The sequence below is a fragment of the Myotis nattereri genome (assembly GCF_964212035.1).
Source record: "Myotis nattereri genome assembly, chromosome: 7".
Classification (NCBI taxonomy): domain Eukaryota; kingdom Metazoa; phylum Chordata; class Mammalia; order Chiroptera; family Vespertilionidae; genus Myotis; species Myotis nattereri.
In genome coordinates, this window is record NC_138082.1 from 39,149,522 (window position 1) to 39,175,648 (window position 26,127).

Here is a 26,127-nt window from a genome sequence, read left to right on the forward strand (position 1 = left end):
TGAAAGGGCAGGTAATGCCTCACTTATAAGATATGCAGAAACACAAAAGACCCACTGAGAATTGTCTCCCAGCTCTTAGGAAAATCAACCTCTTGTCAAATATAGTGTAGTTGTTTTCTCCCAATCACCACTTATAACAGTGTTTATAGTTTGTCTTTGTTTGTCCCTCCTATGTCTCTTGGTTTGATAGAAATACTATTCTCATGTTAAATTTAGTATTAATAACATGGAGATAATTTCCCTAACTTTGAATACAAATTATTCTTTTGCTTCTGATCAAAATGAAAACAGATATTATCTAATTGCTGTTTTATGAAAATGTGTATCTATGATTGCTGTTTTGTTTTTCCCCTGACAAATGAGGAATAAAAAACATAGAAAAGGAAGCCCATTGGGACTTTTGCCCAATCAAATAAAGACTTAAATTCATAGCTCTTTTTTATCAACGTAATTGCTGTAAATTCAGAGCATTAGCAACATCAGGAGCCTGTACAGAGGAAGGCAGGCATAGGGGCTGGGGAGTTGTATGTTTTGTGGGGCTTGAAGCTTCTATAACTTAGGAGGGCTGTGCTTGAAGTATAAGAATACAAAATTACAAACACATCATTCTGGCCTGAACAAATGTATATGGCCTATACAAATGTGAGGCCCTGAAACATCAACTAAACTTCTTTAACTTCACAGTAAATATGCTCTATCTCGAAACGATGTGAAGGAGAAGGCAACCACAATATGAAGTTTTTGCTTTTCTAGGCCATGCTGCTGCTTTATTAGCCCAGCTAAATATGCAGCATTGGTCCCTCATGGAAAGCATTGCACGGCCTCTGGCCTTCCTGACCTTGGACTTTGCTGAGTTGCAGTTCATGATGAATGACTATTTTGTTGAGTATGTCCACTGGGTGCAAAAATCATCACATCGGATCCAGGAGGATTATCTTGGTGGGAAATTAGGGGGTTACTACAGTAATTCATTCTGTCAGGCGCCTTCCTGTGACCTCTCAGGTATGTGTAAGGGTGAAATCTGTGCTAAATGGATTTGGAAGGTAACGAAGGTAAGCCAAGAAGTGTAGCAAAAAGTATCAGAATATTAAAAGTGACCTTTAGAAATGTGCATGAAAAGAATCAGGATAAAGAATTTTTACACAGCCTTAGTTCTTCCTATTTCATCTTTCTAGTTGTTTATGTAAGTGTCATTTAAAAAAATAAACTAGAGGCCCAATGCACGAAATTCATGCAAGCGTAGGCCTTTCTTCCCCTGGCTGCCAGCATTGGCTTCCCTCTGGCACCCGGGACCCGGGCTTCCCTTGCAGCCCCAGCTTTGTACTGAAGGACACCCTGTCTAATTAGCATATTCCACTTTTATTTTTATAGATAGCAACTGGTAGAGCTGTTTTTGGTTTGAGTTGACCCAGTCACTTGATGTTTCACATTTAGCTTTAAAAAACTATTGATGCCTAAATTTGCATGGCATTTGATAATCCACTGACACAAAGATCATTACAACACTCCCTACCCTTCCAGAGTTTACTGTCTTCTTAGAGAAATAAAACACAAATAACTCCAATGCTAGGTAGCATATGCCTAGTGGCATGACAGAACAAGCAAAGGTTATTTGAGTTTAAAGAAAAAATATTTTTAGAAGGAGTGGCATTTTAGATGACACTAGAATAATGAGATTGTCTGCAATGGAGACACAGAAACTATTCCAGGCAGATGATGAAGGGCAAAGCCTGGGGTCAGGGAGTGGGTGGGGGCAGAAAAATGCAAGAAACAGAATTAGTTCCGTTTGAGTTGGATGCAACAGTAAAATTAAAGAGATGAAGCAAGAATGGAGTGACACTGCATCACTGAGACCTCTGCATTCCTACCAAGTGTAAACGACCAATGTGGTCATGGGAAGCCATTTTCTGCAGCGGAGGGGAATGGACAGGAAAGTAATTTTGAAAGTTAACCTGAAAGAAGTATATAGAATAGAGAAAAGAGACAGGAAAGTGCAGGAAAGCCAGGTTAGAGAGGAACAGAGCACACAAGGCACTGGAGTAGCTCTGAAGGCAAAAAGATCTATAGATTTCCTTGCAGAGATGAAATCTCATGGGAATGGGAGGTGCAGGGTGAGAGAAGTTGACAGCTTTCTGGGAATCTCACAACTTTGAGATCCTGAAGGGCAGCTTATTTTATTTGTAGTACGTTAGCAGGGTGACGTGTGCCTTCTTTTTCTCTTCTCTTTACCATTTGATGTATATTGCTGCCCTGATGCCCTCCATCTCTCCCCTTCTTCTCTGACTTTACCTGCCCAGATCATCTGCCATCTTATTTAGCTTTGTTAGTGACACAGCAGATTAACTTCCCCCTAATACTGTAGACACACTGTGTGATGTTACCAAAGGAAAACAAAGCTCAATTACTTTTAATGTGTATTTTACTTCCCTGAGATTTCAACACAATTAAGTACAAATGACAAAAACATGCAAACGTAAGTACCCAACTACCTCCAACTGTGCAAAAAGGAGCACCAGGACCCAGAGGGAAGGAGGGAGTGGGTGGGTGGGTGGGAAAAGATCAACCAAAGAACTTATATGCATATATGCATAACCCATGGACAATAGAGTAGTGGAGGCCTAAAGCAAGGGAGCGGGGGCAGGCTATAAGGGATCAATGGGAGAGAAAAAGGGGACATTATAATACTTTTCAACAATAAAGATAAAAAAAAAAGAAGTTATCAAAAGTAAACTAAAAAAAAAAAAAAAAAAAAAGGAGCACCAAGAGATAGCTCCCTTGGGAGGAGATAAAAAGCTACAGAAATTGGAGAGAGCAATGAGTTGGCTGTCAGGTGGTGATGCTGTGCAAAACCTGGCTGCAGCAGAATTACTATGTGGTTTGGAAAGGTAGCAGGATATTAAAGATGGAGGCAGTGGTGGAGCCTGGGTTACCAGGGAGTTCCACGTCAACCATGAATTTCCTGTTCCTCATTTTCACCTCTTCACCTCCATTTTGTTCTCGTAATCATAGTCATACCCATGTGCAAGTGATGGATTCACCAGAAAGATGATCCAATGTTATGGAAATACTAGAGGCCTGGTGCACGAATTTGTGCACAGGTGAGGTCCCTGGGCTTGGCCAGTGATTGGGGCCCATCGGAGCTGGCTGGCCTGGGGGAGGGACCACAGGAGGTTGGCCACCCATGGGAGGTTGGCTGTGGGAGTGCACTGACCACCAGGGGGCAGCTCCTGTATTGAGTGTCTTCCCCCTGGTGGTCAGTGTGTGTCATAGCCACCGGTCAGCCAGTCGTTTGGACCACTTGTCGTAAAGGTCGCTTAGGCTTTTATATAGAGAGAGGCCCAGTACATGAAAATTTGTGCACTGGGGGGAAGAGGGGGTGTCCCTTGGTCTGGCCTGCACCTTCTCACAGTCTGGGAGCCCTCAGGGGATGTCTGGCATCCCTCTGTGGGAGGCGACTGGGCAGCCAATCAGGGGATGGCGCCGCCCCCATCACCCTACCACTGCTGCCACTGCCAGCCTCTCTCTGCGGGAGGCAACTGGACAGCTGATCAGGGGACAGTGCCGGCCAGCGAGGCCCCGCCCCCCATAGCCCCTCCACCACGACTGGTCACTGCTGCCTCCCCCCCACTGCCACCCCCTCCTTCTGTCAGCTGGCACGTGCCTCGGCTGGCCTGGTGCCGCCTGCTCACCGGCCCCACACCCCTCTCATTGGTCGTTCTGCCGTCCAGTCAATTTGCATATTATGCTTTTATTATATAGAAATGTACAGCATCATCTTATCCCTACAAAGTTTTTCTGCCCTTGTATTTTCATACCTCTCAGTTCTGTAAGGTAGAATCATGCAATCTTGATATTTTCCTACAAACTGTCAACAGATTCCTGACAGTTATAATTAGAGACAGAAAATGAATCATGGGTTCAGAGTAATTGATTTCTGTGCCAGTAAAGTGGATCACACTCCACCTGAGAAATAGGTCTACTTGGCATCACTTGGTAAGGACATAACATTTGCCACTAAAACTGGCAGATTTGTTCAAAATTTCATTGTGCCCCTTGCCACATATTATGGTGAGAATAACTGAAGATCTACCAATACCAGGATTTGAGTGCCACAGGAAATTATGGAATTCATATAATTGTGTAAGAGCTTTCATTTACATAAGGCTTTGCAGTTTATGTATACTTCTGTTTAACTTGTGTCACCAGATATTCAAAACAACCCTGCAAAATATCACGAAATCAGTAAGGTATGAAGAACTCCTAGAATCCTGATTCCTAGTCTAAAGTGGTTGTCAAACCTAAAGCTTACCGTTTAGAGACCTTTTGTAGAAAAAGAATATAAAATCATAAGTACATAATTTAGTACAAAATGAATACATACTTAGGATGAGGAAAGAAATCACAGTAAATTACAAATTTTAGAAGGCTGACAAATAGCATAAATACAAATCCAGGAAAATAATTAAAATTGTAATAAATGCCTGAGACACAATCTAAAGACATTTTCCCTAAAGTTTTGGCTGCAGACACTTATATTATTTTTTAATGTAACCATAATTTTGCAACACCATTTTCCATAGAGAAATCATCATGACAAATTAGTCTTTCCCTTAGCATAATTGATTGAAATGTTTATTATTGACCATTGAGATGCATAAAACATTATTCACACTTAGATTTACTCTGTTTGTAGTAATGCTTTAGGTTTGTGCTCTCATACCAGAAATTCTAATAAATTATGTTATCTCTTTAAAATATTATCTGTATCTATATCTATATATCCAAATATTATCTAAATATATATACACTGAGTGGCCAGATTATTATGATCGCCTGACGTTTGTAGGCAAATTAGCTATAATTTCACACTGAAGTTGCTAGAGGGCCAGATTATTATAAATAGGGAAGCAGGTTGTTTACTTCTACGACAGTAGAAGTGATTTTTTTCTGAAGATATGGGTAAACAATGCGATTTAACAGCCTTTGAACGTGGAATATATATATCTACACTGAGTGGCCAGATTATTATGACCACCCCATCAGTACTTCGTTGGGCCACTTTTTGCCTTCAGTACTGTGGCGAGTCTTCTGGCATTGACTCCACGAGATGTGGAAAGGTGATACGAGGAATCTGACACCATGCCTGATGAATAGCACTGTCCAGTTCTGTGAGATTTGATGGTTGTGGAACCAGCTGCCTCATGGCTTTTTAAACTTTGTCCCACAAATGCTCAATTGGATTGAGATCTGGTGATTGTGGGGGCCACCTAAGTAAGGTAAAGTCTCCCTCATGTTCTTGAAACCACTCCTGCACAATACGAGCACCGTGGCATGGCACACTGTCTTGTTGGAAGAAGCCATCTCCATTGGGATACGCCATCAACATGATAGGATGAACTTGATCAGCAACGATACTTAGCTATGTTGTGCTATTCAGACGTTTATAATGATCTGGCCCTCTAGCAACTTCAGTGTGAAATTATAGCTAATTTGCCTACAAAATTCCTGTAGCCCCACAAACACTGTCATACCAGAAGAGATGGATGTAAAAGCATCCTAGTTCAAGGAGACAGCAGTCTTAAGGAGAAGTGGTCAAAATACCTTTCTTTTCAAGTATTACAAATCCATATGGCCCTATGAACACGCTGAAGGCTATCTTTGGTCCTTGAAAAGGACCCGAGCCAATGAAGGCCCTGATGTCTAAGTTCAGCTAATCAGTCTCATGGTAAGTCTGTCTCTGAATCAATGATATATGAAAACAAGTAACAATTATTGACCATTCACTTTTTCCATGTGTGTCACAGGAGAAGAATGTCAAGTGTGGATAAGTTATAGCCAGGCTAGAGTTCTTCAAGCTTGATCAAGGACCAGGGTATGAGGTCAAGTAGACACCACAGAAGGAGTTTGAGCAGGAAAACAGGATGGCAGAGTTAGAATTCTAATGGAAATGTAGGGAGAATCAGAGGCAAGAGATGAGAATAAGACGGGATCTGAATCCAGGATCACTGGGTAAAACCACAGAAGCAGCTATATCTAGAGATACCTTCTCCTTCCGATCTTGGTTGTTTTTGTTTTTTGGTTTTGTTTTGTTTTAATAACACCTAGATATTACAAACATACACAGCCAAAGACATTTACTATACGAACCTTTCCACTTCAGAGTGTAAAAAGAAAGACATGCTGGTGTTATTTTTAGTTGCTGAATGATGACATAAATCTCTAATCATTCTGGTTTGGTTGACACTCTGGTGCTTTACCAGGAACTTCTTTCTAGTAAGTTACTCTATAAATGAGTAGACGAGATGCTGTGTCATTAGTGCTTTAAGAGGGTTGCAGATAATGGTACTGACATAAGTATTTCTAAACATTTTCTTTTAGGGCTAGTAACCTTTTTGACCTTGCAGATTTTAGTTACTCATCACAGAGGGAGTATCAGCAATGACCTTTTACTAGCTGAAAATAAATAGCCCCTCCCCCCCAAAAAAAACCCCTTACATCTCCAGAAAAATATTATTGCACTCTTTTTTGGTTCCACTAGCAGTGAAGGTTAGTTAGAAGTCCAATGTTTAACATGAGAAGTCTGCTATTTTCCTTGAAATATTTCTGCATGTAGTTCCACATATCACCCCAGGGGATTCTTATGACTATTGTACTAAGTCCTGAAAGTAACAGAAGCTCCTAAAAAAGAGTGGGGATATATTTAAGGCGGGCTCCTTAGGTACCATTAAGACAGCTCCAGGAATTATCTCAAATCACTAGTTCAAAGCCTCTACATAAAGTGGGATACTTGCACATTTGAACTCTCCCTTGCCTCCTCCCTGAGCTATCATTTCTGGAAATGAATGCCTCACTCATTAGAACACCAGTTCAACTTTCCTACTTCCCATTACTGCTGCCTTGCTTTTCCCCTTTACATCTTTTGTCGGATGCAACTTCATTTTGGTGTTTTCATGGCCCTCCTGTTCATTCCGGATTCCCAGGACTGAATTGCATCTCAAGCCCAACCATTACTTTAATTCCCTCGTGATATTCCTAAAGTGTCACCATATGATTTTGGCTTGATTGACTCTATTGAAAGGGAATTCTGGGAATGTTTGTTTCATTTGTAGAGACTACTTATCATTAGAACTATCTTTCTTATCACAAATCAAAATATGTCTCTCTATAATTAGCACCACTGGTCATAGCTCTACCTTCTGGAAATATACTTGTGGCAATTGCATTCTTCTTCCGCGTGACAGCTTTGGCTGCAGTCCAACTGATGAGTATTTAGCTTAGAATGTTTTGCAATGTTTCTGGGGTGAAGGTATTCGATTAATGTGAAATGGAAATTAACAGTCTCAATGACCATTCCTGTCATGATACCTTCATAGCTAAACCCTCATTAGATAAAAACTACAAAGTTGTCCTCAGAAAAAGAATGTTTCTAGAATAAATCATCCAAAAGCTGGGGGAAAATACTTTGTTCACTTATGTGTTTGTTTCAGTAGAGGTTCTCTAAACCAGGGCAATTTTATCCCCCACCTCGAACTCTCCACCATGACTGCTGGGAACATTTGGCAATGTCTAGAGATGTTGATAGTCATCACACTTGGGAGAAGGGTGCTACTGCCATTTAGTGGAAAGATGCCAAAGATACTGCTCAACATCCTACAATGCCCAGAACAGCTCCCCACCCTTACCCCTCCACCTTCACAACAAAGGATTCTGCAGACTAAAATGCCCAGTGTTTAGATTAAGAGACCTTTGTTAGAGAAACCTGTAGGAAGTCAACACTGAAAAATGTATGCCATGATTACTTGCTACTCACTCTTTCTTGGGATTTCTTTCAAAATGGTTGTAGTCCACACTCTGTGAAATGTGAATATATTTTCACCTGGAAAATAGATTTTAAAAAGTTAGGACAATTGTTGACAATGTTATCAGTTACTTAGAAATTTTTCTCAGGGAAAGGGTAAAATGCTGGCTCTTTGGACATATTTCTTTGAATATTTTATCCATATATAGTCTCTAACTGGCCTGAGAGAATCAGTCCCCCTCTACTTCTAAAATAAAGCAAATGTCAGTGCACGAAAGTCAGCTTTGAGGTAAAATTCTCAAAATCAGCTTTGTATAAATACTTTAACTCAACTTCAATAAAATGAACATTAATGTAAATATGTTTAAACTACATATTAACTAAAAATGAAGCGAAAAGTAATTTTAACACATTATTATTCATTTGCACTTTATAATCATTCATGACAATGATATGAAAACAGAGAAGACAGGATACCTGACTTTTCAAAAATATAAACCATTTACTCAGAGCTGATAATATTCCTTCTTATTAAAAAAAAAAAAACAACCCTCAGAAGAACCCTTCTTTATTCTCCTTTCACTGAATCTTTCAATCCACTGGCATGTGTAACCATGTGCCTCCACACTGACTCTATAGACTCACTACACATTTTTATACGGGCCAACTTCTCTCACATCCTATGTTCCATCTTTGCCTGCTCAAGGACTTTTCTCATACAGTTATCTCCTCTCTCTTTTCCTCACCAAGTCATCATTTCCCCTCTTTTCTGAACCACTGATATCACCACAGAAGCATGCTATAGAACTTATTACAGCTAGCCCCTAGTCTCATCTCTCCCCGCACCCTCTTAGCTCACACTCAGCATTATTGGATACAGCTCATCACTTTCTCCTCAAATTCTTTTTTAACCTGGAATTTGGTATATTATATTCTTTTTTCTTAGCCATATGATTGCTCCCCAGTCTCCTTTACTGGATCCTCTTCATTTCCCCAACCTTGACACGCTGTGGTGCCCCTTATTCTTAGGTGATCCCATCCATCACAATGACCATCAACACATCCTATTGCTGAAGAATCCCAGATTTGTATCTCTTCTGAATCTTCATACTTTGTTCTAGGATAGCAAATAGGCTTTTTAATCATAGCAGATCCAAAACTGAGACCTTGATTCTTCCCCCGCCCCTTGAAAAACGTGTTCTTTTTCCAGAGGTCCCTATCACAGCAGTTATCACCATAAGGCAGCTCAAATAACAATCTTGCCTTCACCCGCAATTCCTCCCTATTTCTCATAGCTTTTCTTCCAAGTCACCAAATGAATTCTGATAGAGATCATTTCAATTAATATCCTGTCCCAACTCATCCCCATCTCTCTCCTGGATTCAACAGCTGATTCCTACCTCCCCACCGCCACCCCCCCCTCCCCCCGCAAAGTCTTCTACTTCTGCTCTGGTAAATCAACAGACAGTTCTCTCCACAGTAGCCAGAATGAATCTTTTAAAATAAAAAATTATGCCCTATCACTCAACTCCTGGACACCCTGCAGTAGTTTTCCAACACTCAGAATAAAATCCTAAATCTTTACTGCAGCGGGTTAGATTCTATTTATTTGGCTCTGGATATCGTTTTACTCTCGTTTCCCGCCATTTCCCCCCTTGCCCATGACACTTTATTGGCCTTTTTACAAGTTCCTTTAAACAGTCTCCTACCTTGGGATCTTTATACTCATTTGTAACTACTTCCTGAAACAATCTACTCCCAGGTAATTCCCTCACTTCATGTATGTCCCTGCCCAACTATCATTTCCTAAAAAACAACCCTCATTAATAATGACACTCCTTCTCTAGCCCCATACCCTGCTCTAGTTTTCTTTGTAAAATTTATCACTATCTGATATACTATAAATTATTTATTTCCCATTATCCCACAGTTATGTAAACTCTATAACCACAGGTTTTTTATTTTGTTCTCAGCTTTATTCCTAGTGCCAAGAACTATGCTTGGGATAGGATAGGCACTGAATAAATATTTACTTGACTACTGAATGAACTAGTGTCCATATTCAGCTTGACATAACCTAGAATATGTAATCATAACTTTTATAAACTTTATTCACTTATGTACTAACCTTACACTTTTGAAAGCACTGTATTATACCTTTGTTGTTTATAGTTAGCTAAAAACAAGTATTCATTCATAATACTTCCTATATTTGGGCACATCTTATCCTGAGGTGAAATCAAACAACATACAATACAGTAAGTACTGTAATACCAGAATACACTAAGCAAGTACAAGCAAATAATTAAAATAATTATCACTATATCACATTACTTAAAATAATGTAATTTTAATATTATAAATAAAGCAAAACCATATTTATAAGAGTTTAGTAACTTTTTACTGAAATACTATAATGGCCCCTGGATGCCATCTTCGATATGGGAGCAATCTAAGCTCTTCAAAGAGAATTGTAGTATATCTAATGACTTTAAATAATATTTGAAACAAGAAGCAATATCTCTCTGTCTTTTCTGAATTAGGTTTTAATACATTCTTTGACATCTGGGATTTGAAGTTTGACGAGATGACAACACTGGAACTTCACTTTGTCAACAGCAAGTGGAAACATAGATTTGAGACTCATCCTAATAAATGTGCAACCTAAAATAATTTGAGTAATATTATCAAGTCATAACATGCAGAGATAAACATACTGATGTTCCAGCATTCCTGTGTAGACTTAGATTGTCAGAATAATGAGTGAAGAGCTGTTTGTCTCAATGTAGTTGAGAATAAAATGCTGACACTTTTTATTTAACACTAGAAAGGGAACTAAATATCTGCTAACATTATATTAAAAAACTGTATTTGGGGGAGATACCTAACTTGTCTTTGCTCATCCACTGAGTAGTTGCTTGAACTTGAGCCTTAATGTCTTCTTATTTTCATTTAATAAAAAGGAAAAGTGAGAAAAATAATTCTACTTTGTGTGTCTTCTACTTGGGACTAAATTGCATTGTAAGTCACAAAGCCACTTATTGGAAGAGCTGAGATTTGAATTTATATCAATCAGGATAGGTAACATTATGCTGAAATAACTAATGACCTCCAAGTCACAGCAGGTTAAAACAGTAAGAGTCTGTTTCTGACTCATGCTAGATGTCAGCAGACACAGTGTGCTTCTGGCTGGTCATTCAAAGAACCATTTAATGGAGTCACCACCTTGACATATGTTTCTACAATCACTGAGGCAAGAAGGGAACATGACACTTGAAGATCTGACCAGCAGTAACACATATCACTTCTAACATTTCATTGGTCAAAGTATTACATTTGTACTTAGCTTCAGTTGGAGCAAGGAAGGAGAAACACAATGTTTTTGAGTAGCTCTATGGACTGCCACAAAAATCAATATGGGTCAAGAGACTATACTAATCACTTTTATGTAGAGGCAAGCTTATTAGTAGCTCCTGGTGTATATCCGGACAGCAGCACCTATCTGTTTCTCTAGAAAGTTTATTGGGGAAAAGAGAAGAGATATAAATAAACAGATTATATTGAATATAAGGACATTTTTTGTGTCTTGGACACAGGATATAAAATATATATTCATGATATATGTATAATATATTCAAAATGTATGTATTATACATGATCCTATAATGGATGTTTAATTGAGTAGATTTATTTTCACAGGAAATTTAAATTTTTAAATAATCATGTAAAATAATTTTTTATTCTTGCTATCATATATAACAAATAGAAACAAAAGTAAAAATAGCAAGATAATAAAATCATTTTAATTATTTTCTTTAAAAAATGATAGCACATGCTAAAGCACATTCAAAAGGACAGAAGTATCTGTGGTAAAAAAGCACATCCACAAAATAACCACTGTTTTTAGAATGTCTTTAGAATTTATGACTTTTTAAACTTTATTTCTATTATTGACACTACTACAAATGTCCCCATTTCCCTCCATTTGCCCACCTCCATCCAACCCGCAACCCCTTCCCTTTGGCCATCACCACCACACTGTTGTCTGTGTCCATGGGGTTATGCATGTATGTTCTTTGGTTAATCCCTTCACTTTCTTTCATCCAACCTTCCTTCCCCCCACTCCTCTCTCACAGCTGTCAGCCTGTTCCATGCATCCATGCCTCTGTTTGTATTTTGTTTATCAGTTTACTTTGTTCATTAGGGTCACATAGAAGTGATGTCATTTGGTATTTGTCTTTCTCTGACTGCTTTATTTCACTTAGCATAAGAATCTCCAAGTCTGTCCATGTTGTCATAAAAGGTAAGAGCTCCTTTTTCACAGCCACGGCTTTTTTATCCACTCACTGTGTAAATGTACCACAGCTTGTGCATCCACTCATCTACTGACGGGCACTTGTGCTGTTTCCAGATCTTGGCTATTATAAATAACACTGCTATAACATAAGGATGCATATACTCTTTCGAACTGGTGTTTCAGGATTCTTAGGATATATTCCCAAAAGTGAGATCGCTGGGTCAAAGGGCAGTTCTATTTTTAAGTTCTTCAGGAAATTCCATACTGTTTTTCACAGTGGCTGCACCAATCTGCATTCCCACCGACAGTGCACTAAAGTTCCCTTTTCTCCACATCCTCGCCAATACTTGTTTGTTGATTTATTTATGCTAGGCATTCTGGCAGATGTGAGGTGATCTCTCATGTGGTTTTCATTTGCATCTCTCTGATGATTAGTGATGATCATTTTTTCCTATGTCTATTGACCATCTGTAGAATTTATGGTGGTTTTTATTTCACAGTTTTGTGTGCATGTAGCTGAAGTTAGCAATCTTTTATGGGTTCTGTGTTTTTTGTTGTTATTATTTTGTTTTGTCAAGCTAAGAAGGTATTCTGAATGCCAAAAATATACCCAAAAAAAGAATGCCATGTTTTCTCTAGTACTTTCACAATTTTATTTTTCATGCTTTCATATATGAAGCACCACTAGAATTTATTTTTGATTAAAATTGTCAGATCAGAATACAAGCTTATTTTCTTATATGGTAGTTATCCAATTGTCCTAATCCCTGTGTATGTTTAGGTCTATTTTTGTTTCTAATCTGTCTCATAAGCAATATTTTAAATTTAGCACATACTACATTGTGAAACAATTTTTAAAAACTTAGTGCTTTTTAACTTAAGAAGTCTGTGAATGAAAAATTCTTCAGAATGGTGGATTCACTAGCTCAAAAACCTGCTTTTCTATAAAAATAAATTAGAATTATAAAAATCTTCAAAATCAGCTCTTTCAAAACACTGATAAAAACCAATAGTTTGCAACAACCCAGGGACCATTTACATGAGAAAACTGGTTGAATCTTTGGAAAAACACAGTGAGTTTTGTGGTGTTTTAACTTGCCCTATACCCTCCTTGTCTTACCACCTCTATGATAGCCTTAGAAGCTAACAGCCTTGTGATCCACTGTGAAGACCATTAGCCTCATAGCCTTTAAGACAGAATGGGTTGGGAGCTCCCTAAGAGGTTCCATTCCCAGAGAATTGTCAATAGCTGGGGGCTCCTGTGAACCATCACTCACAGGACTTGTCTTTGTTTGACTCAACTCAGAGCTCACTCAGTCAGAACAGGCCTTTCTTCAGGGGAACGTGTCCAAAGCTATCAGGAGAATTTGTCTAACATTGCAGCTGCCAGAGGCAGTGAGAACAGTTGGGACAAACAGGAGGTTGATCCAAAAACATAAAGAAAGCTAAGAATGCAATGTCCACATGGGGCTTTGAAAAGCTCTGACATACTCCTGGGAATCTAGGAGGCTGTATACATGTGCAGGGCTGTACTTTGAAAGGCTGTAGTCAGGGATATGTGTGTGCCGAGGAAAGACTTAAAAAGGTCCTGAGCTTTCACCTATGGCTCTGCACAATCCAGAAGTGAAGACGAAGGCATAGGGCAAACTGCAACAGCATTAAAGGTGTGCCCCGGCGTGCACACCAAACCCCTGGCAAGACTTACTGATTCAGTACATTTAAGGAAATCTCTATCTAGCTGACCACTGAGCAAACTAAATTGAGACTTTAGGGGCTACACATGACAAAGAGTATAGACAAACAATCAGAAAAACAACAAATCTTTGTGTGTATGTGTGGGGGGGGGGCGGGGGTCTGATTTCTAGAGTCTATTTTCAACAAAAAATCATGACATGTGAAATGAAACAACAAAGTATGTCCCATACACAGAAGGTTAATAGAAACTGTCCCTAAAGAAGCCCAGATGTTGGAATTAATAGACAAAGACGTTAAATCAGCTATTGTAAATATGTTCAAAGGACTAAAAGAAACTATGTCTAAAGAATAAAAGAAAAAAGAGAGGTCCCTTTTTCATGGCCCCTTGGAGGCGGCTGGCTGCTTCATGATGCTGAACCTAACTTTCCCAGTCACTGGCGGCTAGAAACTCATTGAAGCAGATGATGAATGCAAACTTTGTACCTTTCATGAGCAGCATATGGCCACAAAAATTGCTGCTGATGCTCTGGGTGAAGAATGGAAGGGTTCCTTGGTTGAAATCAGTGGTGGGAATGACAAACAAGGTTTCCCCATGGAGCAGGTGCCTTGACCCATGGCCATGCCCACCTGCTACTGAGAAAGGGGCATTGTAAAAAAAGGGGAGAAAGATCCTCCTACACTCACTGATTCTACTATGCCTTGTCATCTTGGGCCCTAAAGAGCTGGCAGAATTCATAAACTTCTCAGTCTCTCCAAAGAAGATGATGTCCACCAGTATGTTGTGTGATAGCCTCTAAACAAAGAAGGTAAGAAATCTAGGACCAAAGCACCTGTGATTCAGGGTGTTTTTACTCCATGTGTCCTGCAACACAGACGTCAGCGTATTGCTCTGAAGAATAAGGAAAGTAAGGAAGAGGCTGTAGAATATGCTAAACTCTTGACTAAGAGAATAAAGGAGACCATTTATTAGGCCACAAAAAAGCTTCAATAAATGTAAAAATTTTTAAATAATTCAAAATATGTTCTCTGATTATAACAGAATTAAATCAGAAACCAATAACCAAAGGAAATTTAGGAAATTCACAAATATTTGGAAATTAAATTACACACTCCTAAGCAATCAATTGATCAAATAGGATATTATAAGGGGTATTTAAAAATACTTATGTATGGCCCAGCCAGTGCGGCTCATTAGTTGAACACCAATAACCAGGCAGCCATGGTTTTGATTCCTGGTCAAGGCACATGCCTGGATTGTGGGCTCCATCCCCAGTAGCGGGTATGCAGGCGGCAGCCAATCAATGATTCTCTCTCATCATTGATGTTTCTATCTCTCTCTCCCTCTCCGTTCCTCTTAGTAAAACATATTTTAAAAATACTTAGGTATGAATAAAAATAAGAACACATGAAACTTATGGGATACAGCTATTGGGATATATTAAAAGAAGAAAGACATAAGTCCAAATATATACATTGTATGGTGCTTCTTTTTGTGGTTTAATGAGGATTTATACATAATACTCAGTATTCTTTATACACCTGCCTTCATTTACACTTATTAACCCCTCTTGATTTAAGAGAGCACCAGCAATTGTGGTTACCTCAACTCGTGTAGTGGCTACTGAATTAATCACAGACTCAGCTCAATTTCTCTGAATGTGTGATCTTGCAATTCACAGAGTTTAGCAATGAAGTGCTATTTTCAATGCCAGAAAGAAAGAAAGAAAGAAAACTGCCATTTAAAAAATGATATATCTTTTAAAGCAAATTTACATCTATAAGGCTGCATTTTGCTATTGAATATTTGTAATCATTTCAATGTGAAAGATTACTTTTTATTTACTTTACTATACTAAAAATATCCTTGTATTTTTTTTAAATTTAAATAAAGAATATTTATTTCATATATATATATATATCTCAGTATTCTTCCATTCTATTTCAATCTCAAATATGTTGACATGGTAAATATATTTGAGAAACTGTACATAATCCTTTCACTATATATATAAACCAAGTTCTCTAACCTTTTTAAGATTAAAATAAGCACATTTTCAGTTATTTAAGTATTAAAAACTTCTTGAGTATGTACATTGAAGCCATATAAGGTCACAGCTGATGCAAAAATCAATTTTATTCCTGTACCATTCATTCACTATATATACTGCTATCATATAAATGTTCTTACTTTTGAGCCAAGAATATGCAATGAGGAAAAATAGTCTCTTCAATAAATGGTGTTGGGAAAACTGAATAGCCACATGCAAAAATTGAAACTGGACTGCTATCTTATACCAAACATAAAAATCAACTCAAAATGGATGAAAGACTTGAATGTGAAACTTGAAACCATAAAACTCTAGGAAGAAAACATAGTGGGTAAACTTCTTGAGCCCAGTCTTGGTGATTTTTTGTATTTGGAACCAAAAGCAAAGGCAACAAAAGCAAAAATAAACAAGTGGAACTACATCAAACTAAAAAGCTTCTGCACAGCAAAAGAAACCACCAACTAAAGTAAAAGGTAACCTATGAAATGGAAAAAAATATTTTTATAACATAAAACCAAAATATATATAACTCATACAACTCAATAGAAAACAATTTGATTAAATAATGAGCAGAAAAACTAAGTAGAGATTTTTCTAAAGAAGTCATACAAATAGCCAATAGGGACATGAAAAGATGTTCAACATCACTAATCACCAGTCAAATACAAACCAAAACCACAATGAGATATCACCTGACACCTGTTAGAGTGGCTGTTATCAAAAGAGAAGAGATAAATGTAGCAAAATATAAGGAGAAAGGGCATCCTGGTGCATCACTGGAGGGGATGTAAATTGGTACGGCCACTGTAGAAAACAGCATGGAGTTTTCCTAAAATGTTAAAAAATAGAACTACCGTATGACCCAGAAATTCCATTTCTGGGTATTTATCTGAAAGAAAAGAAATCACTATCTCCAAATGATATCTGCACCCCACCCTGTTCATCACAGCATTATTTACAATAGCCAAGACATGGAAACAACCTAAGTGTCCATCAATGGATGAAGAGATAATGAAAAGGTGGCGCGCGTGCACACACATACACACGCACACACATACACACACACGTACACACACATGTATACAAGCACATGAATACCATTCAGCCATAAAAAAAAGGAAGGAAATCCTGCCATCTGCAACAACATGGATGGGTCTTGAGGGCATTATGTACGTGAAAGAAGTCTGATGTAAAAAGACAAATACTGTATGATCTCCCTTAAATGTAGAATTCAAAAAATCCCAAATCCCCAAACAATTCATAGACAGAAACAGCACATTTCTGTTTGCCAGAGGTGAGGGGTAAGAGTAGGTGAAGGGGGTAGAAAGGTCTAAACTTCTAGTTATACGATAATGACATCATGGAGATGTAATATAAAGCATGGTTACTACAGTTAACAATACTCCACTGTACATTTAAAAGTTGCTAAGGAAGTAGATCTTAAAAGTTTCATTTAAAAAAAGGTATATGAAATTTAGGAAAAAGAAAAACAGATGCTACTGAGTGAAAAAATGTGAAATAGTGTTAACATTTACTTACCAATCATTTAAATCGTTGGCTTTTAGAACCTTTCTGAAAGATATGGAAACTCTGAATATAGGAAATAATTGGCATTAAGCACTAACAAAGGTCAGATTAGACAATAAAAAAGTTATCAAGTCTGTCTACTAAGTCAAGTAGTTAAAACTACCAGAATTATCAGGGACACTCTTAGGCTGAGCAACATTCAGAGTGGAAGCAATGTTTCCAAGGGCAAAGACTGAACACCCTGGATCAGATCCTCTATTTTTACTTGATATTTTTTGGTACCTTTGCAAACACCTTCACTCCTTCCCTTAAGAGGAGATTGCATGTTGAGAGGGAAAAAGTCTTTGGAGCCACATTTGGGTTTGAATTTTCATGAATTGGCCCTGGGACAAGCCACTTAACCTCTCATAGGCTTTTTCATCTGCAAATGGATTTCATAATACATTATTGAGGGATATGTGAGGATTACATTAGATATTTTGAATATGTAAAAGAATCAGGCATAAAATGAGATACCATCTCACACTTGTCAGAATGGCTATCATCAACAAATCAACAAACGACAAGTGCTGGAGAGGCTGTGGAGAAAAAGAAACCCTCCTGCACTGCTGGTGGGAATGCAGACTGGTGCAGCCACTGTGGAAAACAGTATGGCGTTTCCTCAAAAAATTAAAAATGGAACTCCCATTTTACCCAGTGATCCCACTTCTAGGAATATATCCCAAGAAAACAAAAACACCAATCAGAAAGGATATATGCACCGCTATGTTCATAGCAGCACAATTTACGATAGCTAAGATTTGGAAACAGCCTAAGTGCTCATCAGCAGATGAGTGTATTAGAAAACTGTGGTACATCTACACAATGGAAAACTATGCTTCTGTAAAGAAGAAGGAACTCTTACCATTTGCAACAGCATGGATGGACCTGGAGAGCATTATGCTAAGCTAAATAAGCCAGTCAATGAAGGAAAAATACCACATGATCTCACTCATTTGTGGGATATAATGAGCAACATAAACAGAGGAACAAAAACAGAGCCAGAGACATAGAAGCATCGATCAGACCGTCCAACCTAAAAGGGACGGTAGGAGAAGGTGGGGTGGGGGGGGGAGGGTAAGAGATTAGCCAAAGGCCTTGTTTGCATGCATATGAGCATAATCAATGGACACAGATAGTAGGGGGGTGATGGCATGTGCTGGGGGGTGAGAGCGGCCAGGGAGAGATCAATGCGGGGAAAATGAGACTTTATGTAATACTTTAAACAATAAAGAATTTAAATTTAAAAATACATATACGTAGAACAGGTTTATTTTATTAAATTAAGTAAATGGTGCCTGGTTTGGGGTATTATTTCAAGCCACTAGAATTTATTTTTTAAATTCCAGCTCTTGCACCAATTCTTGCATTAAACCCTAGTGGCTTGAGAACGTACATGCTTAATGCAGAGATGTCCAAAGTAGTTTACTTATTGGGAGAATGTAGTTCAGTGACCGGTGAAAGCATTACATAGTCCTTGCTCAGGATTAATGGTTTTTTCAATCTGCACTTTGCAAGAACTTTAAGAGGAGGTTCTTGAGAGTATCAGGTTTATAGGACATGGTCCTTCTCAAGAACAAAACAAGGTCAATATCTCAAAATTTAGAATTCTCCACAATAATGCTCTTCCCATTTAAAAGGAGCAAAATGAGGTCAGTTTGAAGACCAGAGCTGCTCCAGAAATACTATTATAAGTATTAAGTTTTGTCTAGTTTACACTCCTTAGTCATAAAGTTTGAGATTTTAAAAAGAGAGGTATACACTGAATTTACCTATATTAAATAGGTCTCCTTTTCAAATATGTTGAAAACTTTAGGTAGATCAGTTTAGGACTGACCTATGTGCACTATAAACTTGAGGTGGTTTTTTTTTTAATTATGTGACATAGTCTACTAGTATTTCAATTCTTAAGATTACTGACATTTCAAGTAAAAATAAGCAAAAAGAAAACCTCTAGCTTATTTTAATCTATTTTTGACACTGCATCAATATGACCAGGCATATCAAAGTTACATAAAGAGATAAGATGACTTAAGAAATATGGGGTGCTTGTTGTGAGAAAACAAAATCAATTTATAAAAGCCAATGAAAAGGAATTGCTCAAAGCTTCTCACAGTTTAACTTGAGTTTTATCCAGTCATAAAAATGTACTTTGATAGTCAACTTAAATCATTTCAATTTAACAAATGTTGTGCAAGGCACTGTGCTTGCTAGTCAATGTCTCCCCCTGCCCCCCACAATGAGTATTGTCAAATGTGGTCCTTTCAAAAATCCATTATTGTTTTTCATTTGCCTCTCAGAAAGTATTAAAATACTAGAGGCCTGATGCACGAAATTTGTGCAAGAGTAGGCCTTCCTTCCCACAGCTGCCGGCACCAGCTTACCTCCAGCATCTGGGACCCGGACTTCCTTCACAGCCCCAACTTCGTCCGGAAGGTCATCTGGAAGGGTCTGAAAGAACGTCCAGTCTATTTAGCATATTACGCTTTTATTATTATAGATACTCTCCACATTTTATTTTTTTTAAAGTCTTTATTGTTGAAAGTATTACATATGTCTCCTTTTTTCCCCCCATTGACTTCTCCCAGCCTGCCCCCGTCCCCCAGCACTGGCCTTCACTCCCTCCATTGTCTGTGTCCATTGGTTATGCTTATATGCACACATACAAGTTCTTTGGTTGATCTTTTACCCCTCCCTGCTTAAGAATTTTGAATCATTGGTTTTTCTTAAAAAAGGTAAAAACTTTTGTGCTTCAAAGGACATATTCGGGTAAATGAATATGCCTGGTAAGGGACTTGTATCCATAATATATAAAGAACTCTTATAATCTAATAATAAACAAATATGTAAATTGACCATACAAAGCCCCACAGCCAATCAGGAGGGAATATGAAAATTAGTGGGAAAATTAGATGGCAGCAACCTCAGAGCCAGCTGGAGTGGGTGGGAGGCTTGGATCACCCCCAGTGATGGAGGAAGCCAAGCTTCCCACCCGCCTGGGCCTGCCGCTGAAGGAGGGGCCCATGGGCGGTAGCCATGAAGCCGGCCTGACCAAGCGGGAGGCTTGGGTTGCTGGGACCGACCACTGAGGGAGGGGCCTGAAAACGGCCCTCAGCCCCTTACCCAGTCTGGCCACTCCCCCCAATAGGGACCCCCCACCCCAATGGGGGTGTGGCCGGCCTGCAAACCACCACAGGCTCCTCACTCAGGCTGCCCCGCCCCCCAAGGAAGCCCCCACCCTGATCCGGGACACCCTTCAGGGCAAACCAGCCATCCCCCACCCGTGCACCAGGTCTCTATCTATACTAATAAAAGGGTAATATGCTAATTAGACTGGGAGACCTTCCAGAAGACCTTCTGGATGTTCTTCTGGACAAAGTTATGGTGGGGGGGCCTGGGTAGAGGCAGTTAGGGGCCAAGAGGGGAGGGCAGTTTTGGGTGATCAGGCCAGGATGGGATGGCAGTTGTGGGTGATTAGGCTGGTTGGGGGGGGGGGGACATTGGGAGGGATCAGGCCAGCCGGGTTGGCCAGTTGGGGGTGAGCAGGCCGTCAGTGGGGGTCAGTTGGGGACAATCAGGCTGGCAGGGTGGACAGTTGGGGGTAAGCATGCTGGCGGGAGGGCCAGTTGGGGGTGATCAGGCTGGCAGGCAGAGTGGTTAGGGGCAATCAGGCAAGCAGGCAGGTGAGCAGTTAGGAGCCAGCAGTCTCGGATTGTGAGAGGGATGTCCCAGATTGGAGAGGGTGCAGGTCAGGCTGAGGGACACCCTCACCCCATGCATGAATTTCGTGCACCAGGCCACTAGTTCAACAATAAAAAGACAATCCAATTAAAGATAGGCAAAGGATTTGAATAGCTGTTTGTCCAAAGTAGATATACAAATGGCCAATGAGCACATGAAAAAATGTTCAGTATCATTAGAGACTTAGGAGAGGCAAAAAGAAACACAATGAGATTCAACTTCACACTCATGAAGACTGCTAACATACAAAAAATAGAGAATGTCCAGTGTTGACAAGGATGTGGAAAAACCGCAACATTCATACATTGCTATGGTGAGGCCAGTTTAGGAAACAGTATGGCAGGTGTTTAAAATGTTGAACAAAGAGTAACTATATGACCTAACAATTACACTCCTCGATATATACCCAGGACAGCTGAAAACATGTATATACAAAAATCTGTACATGAATGTGCATAGCAACATTATTCATATAGCCAAAAGATGAAAACCCAAATGTCTATCAAGTGGTATATTCATAAGTGTGATATTACTCAGTCATAGAGAAACAAGTACTGATACATGCTATAATATCAATAAATTTTGAAAACATTATGTTAAATGAAATAATCCATTTATCTAAAATTATTTGATTCCATTTATATAAAAATTATCATAATAAGCAAATCTACAGAAATAGAAAATAGATCAGTGGTTGCCTAGACCTGGGGGAGGAGGGATGAGTGACTATTACTGGATACAAAAGTTCTTTTTTTAGGGTGATAAAATATTTCAAAATTAGTAGTGGTGGTTGCACAATGTTGAATATCACTGAGTTATATGCTTCAAAAGCATGAATTTAATTGTATATTCAATAAAGCTATTATTATGAAAACAGTCTATCAGTCATCTTTAGTTTCAAGTTTACCCTACAAATATATGGACATTTTCCCTCAAAAAAAAAAAAAAAAAATATATATATATATATATATATATATATATATATATATTTACACACACACACACACACACACACACCCAAGCCCATAGTTTTCTGGGTATTTGAAAATGTACATACTTTCCCATACTTGATTTAAAAAAATTTCCTGGTATTATAAATTAGCAAGACTCCTATGTAGATATATAGATCCCTGGACTGTCATAAACCTTATTTGACTATATCCGGTATTTATCTAACATAGTACCATGCATATGGATCATTCCTGGAAAGGTTCACTGTACCTTTCTAACTAGGAGGACATTAACAAGTTGTATTGATTTTTATCAGGGCAATGCCATTATATTAAGATTTTAAGTACTTAAAATTTATCAGCCAAAGGTATTTCTTTATGTCATTTAACATGTGCCACTTCTTAGATAGCTGTGAGAACTAAAAGAAGCTCAAATTAAAATATTTGCAGTGTTATTCTTTTTCCCAAAATAACCCAATTTGGAAGATAGTATCAATTCTGCCAAGCAGTAAATTCCTCAATTTATATAGGTCACGCTTATTTTTCTCTTCCACAAATTTCTTATCTATTTCACGCAGGCCCTCTTTGGGAAACTACTGGTACAAGAGAGCAAGAGAAGTGTGTATTTTCTAACACCTCTTTCTGTCAATATTTTCCTTTAAATTCTCCCTTGTTCCATTACAAGTTTGGAGCTCAAGTCATTTTCTAGTCAATAGCTCTTTGTATCTTTTGCCTGAACCAAATAAGGAGACTCTCTAAGGAAAATCAAGTTGTGATTGGCTGTTACAAAAGAATCAATTTTAGTCAGAAATACACCAGTTTGTTTCACTTGACAAACCACAGCAAGAAAACTAGATTGTAAACACTGTGATTGACATAGTACATACTGAAGACAACCAATTAAATTGTCAACTTCACATGAGCAAATACGAAATAACTAATTCATATTTAGACTCTTGTGATCTATATCATACATTTTGCATTTATAAAAGAATTATTTAAAAGCTATTTTAATATCAACTCTAAAGAAATATTATCAACTTTATCTCAATTATTTTTTATACACCATAAGAATACTAAGATTCCTAGTTGTTATATGATTGGCAAACACAGACCTTATTTTAATCATTTTGGGAACATTTTTAATATAAAAACTGTATGCACAGAATAATTATTAAATTATATGCATTTAGCATAGTATCATTAGCTAAAGTTTTATAAAAGAAAATCAAAATATTAGATTGTACATTTTAAATGTACAATCAACTATTTAAATCAAGTGCTTTAGATATATCCCATCCAAATTATTCTTCACATATGAAATCAATTGACTTATTCGTTGGATATCCTGTTTTCCTCCATGTCTTAAATTACTAACCAATATTCTTATATTATTCCAATAAGTAACATTGTTTGTATACAAAAAGTAAAATTCTCCATTTGACCTTTTGATATGCTTGAAAGACAAAAAACAATTGATTGACTGCTACCAAAGTGCCTTAAGTTGACATTACAATTTTAAGGTTGACCAGCTAGCTGTGTGCTAACATATTTGGAAAGTATACCAAAATATTCTTAATGTAACCCTCTCCATTCTGTGTGCCCTTTTATTAGTTAAATGGAAAGGGTGACAAACTAAAACTCCAGCTACAAAAAATAGAACCATAAACTTAGCAGAAAAATTAACATTCCAATACAGAAAAGTTAACAATCCAATACAGAAAAGTTAACATTTAGACCAAAAGCTATAAGCTGATGCTATAAGGGCAAATATTCTCTGCAAAAGTGTTATTTTTGCCTTTTAACTTTATTTTTACAATTTTAATTTATTTATGATTAACAATTGGGATATTTCACACAAATTTTAGATATCTAGCTTCAATTGAAAAAATAAAATCAAACTCTGGCAACCCCAGGACCATTTTACACACCTTGCAAATGTTAGGGTCACCAAGGAGGAACTCAGGTGGCCAAAAGGAGTAGAGAATTATAAATTTATCATCAATCAGCTAGCAGAAGGGCTGAGGCCAAAACGGCATCGGCAGGGCAGAGTAAGGAGAGCAGAATATTTATGTCTATTGTAAAGGTGAGCCAGGTGCAGGTGGGGACCAAGTGTAGGCAGTCACTGGAAACTGGGTGAGGTGGTTTACTGGAAACCTACAATGCGAATAACAGGAAAATCGCCGGGAGGGGCAAAAGCCCCTAGGGCATAATGGAGTGCAAGAATGTGCCTAATAGCAAGAAATCAGTAGAAGTGGATAATAGATGCTTCTTTAGATGGGAAATGCCAGAAGCACTGTTTTCAGTCTTCTTTTTTGGGGGGGGGGGGCAGGGGGGGTTCATAATGCTTTCAACTTCTTAACTTTGCTGACTTATATTACCTACCCCTGTAGGATCTAAGTTTATGACCCCATCAAAATACATGTAAATGCTTCTATTAAAAGAACAACCAACCAACAAAATTTAGTTTAAAAAGGTTTAAATTGTCCCACAGAATATCTTCAATACTTTTATTTGGTATAAAAGTAATGACTATGATCAGTATTTAGTAGTATTAGTACACATATCTGGTCAAGTCTAGCTTTCAAAGCAGTATGTGAAGTTAACCTTAAAACCTTAAATACATGTGCTCTCTACTTGCTAAAATCTCTACTCCCTTCGATTTAGTTAGAATCCACCACTATGGTTGATGAAGACCAAACACATGTGAAAAAGAGAAAGATTAGAGAAGACAAAAAAGAAAGCAGTCCTTCCTAATCAGTCATATAATAATAATCAGTCAAACCAAAATTACCTATTTCAAGATCTAATATGGAATATAACCTATATTAACATTAATATCCTATCTAATAAAAGAGAAACATGGTAATTAGCGTATGACTGCTACTCTTCCCATTGGCTAATCAGGGCAATATGCAAATTAACTGCCAGCCAAGATGGCGGCCAGCAGTCAGGCAGCTTAAAGTGAACATGAGGCTTGCTTGCTTCAGTGACGGAGGACTCCAACATTCCCCACCTGCCGCTGCAGGCCTCTGAGCTGCAACTCTAAGCAACTATGTTACAAATATAGAAGCTAAACAAAACCCCAGAAACCTGCCGGGCTTCAGCCAGCAGGATCGCAGCATTGTTGCAAATACAGAAGGTAAACAAAGGCCAGAAACCTGCTTTCAGCAGCGGAGGCCTAAGAGCTGGAGCCAAGCCTCAAAGCTAAAGCTGGCCCAGAATAAAAAAAAAAAAAGAAAAAAAGGAGCGGTTGGGAGCTTCAGTCACTCGCCAGCCTGAAAACAGCCCTCAGCTCCTCACCCAGACTGGCCAGGCACCCCAGTGGGGACCCACACCCTGATCCAGGTCACCCTTCAGGGCAAACCAGCCAGCCCCAACCCGTGCACCAGGCCTCTATCCTACATAGTAAAAGGGTAATATGCCTCCTGGCACTGGGATCAGTGGAGCCGAGAGGCCTCCCGGCACTGGGATCAGTGTGACAGGGGGCAGCGCCCAAACCACCTGGTCAGCCCTGCTCTGTGCCTGATAGGGGGAGCTCCCCAACCCCATGATCACCCTGCGGCTCTGTGTGTGACAGGGTGCAACGCCCCAACCCCCTGATTAGCCTTGCTCTGTGTGTGATGGGGTAGAGCCATAACCTCCCCATCGGCCCTGCCCTGAGTGTGAGAGTGGCGGCGCCCCAACCCCCTGATCAGCCCTGCTCTGTGGGTGATAGAAGGCAGCGCCCCAACCCCCACCCCACGGGCCCTGCTCTTTGTGTGATGGGGTAGAGCCATAACCTCCCCATCAGCCCTGCCCTGAGAGTGACAGTGGCGGCGCCCCAACCCCCTGATCCGCCCTGCTCTGTGTGTGACAGGGGGCTGTGCCCCAAGCCCCCTGATGGGCCCTGCTCTGTGCATGACAGGGGGCGGCGCCCCAACTCCCCAATCAGCCCTGCTCTGAGCCCGACCAGGGGCTGCACCTAGGGATTGGGCCTGCCCACTGCCACCAGGGAGCAGGCCTAAGCCAGCAGGTCGTTATCTCCCGAGG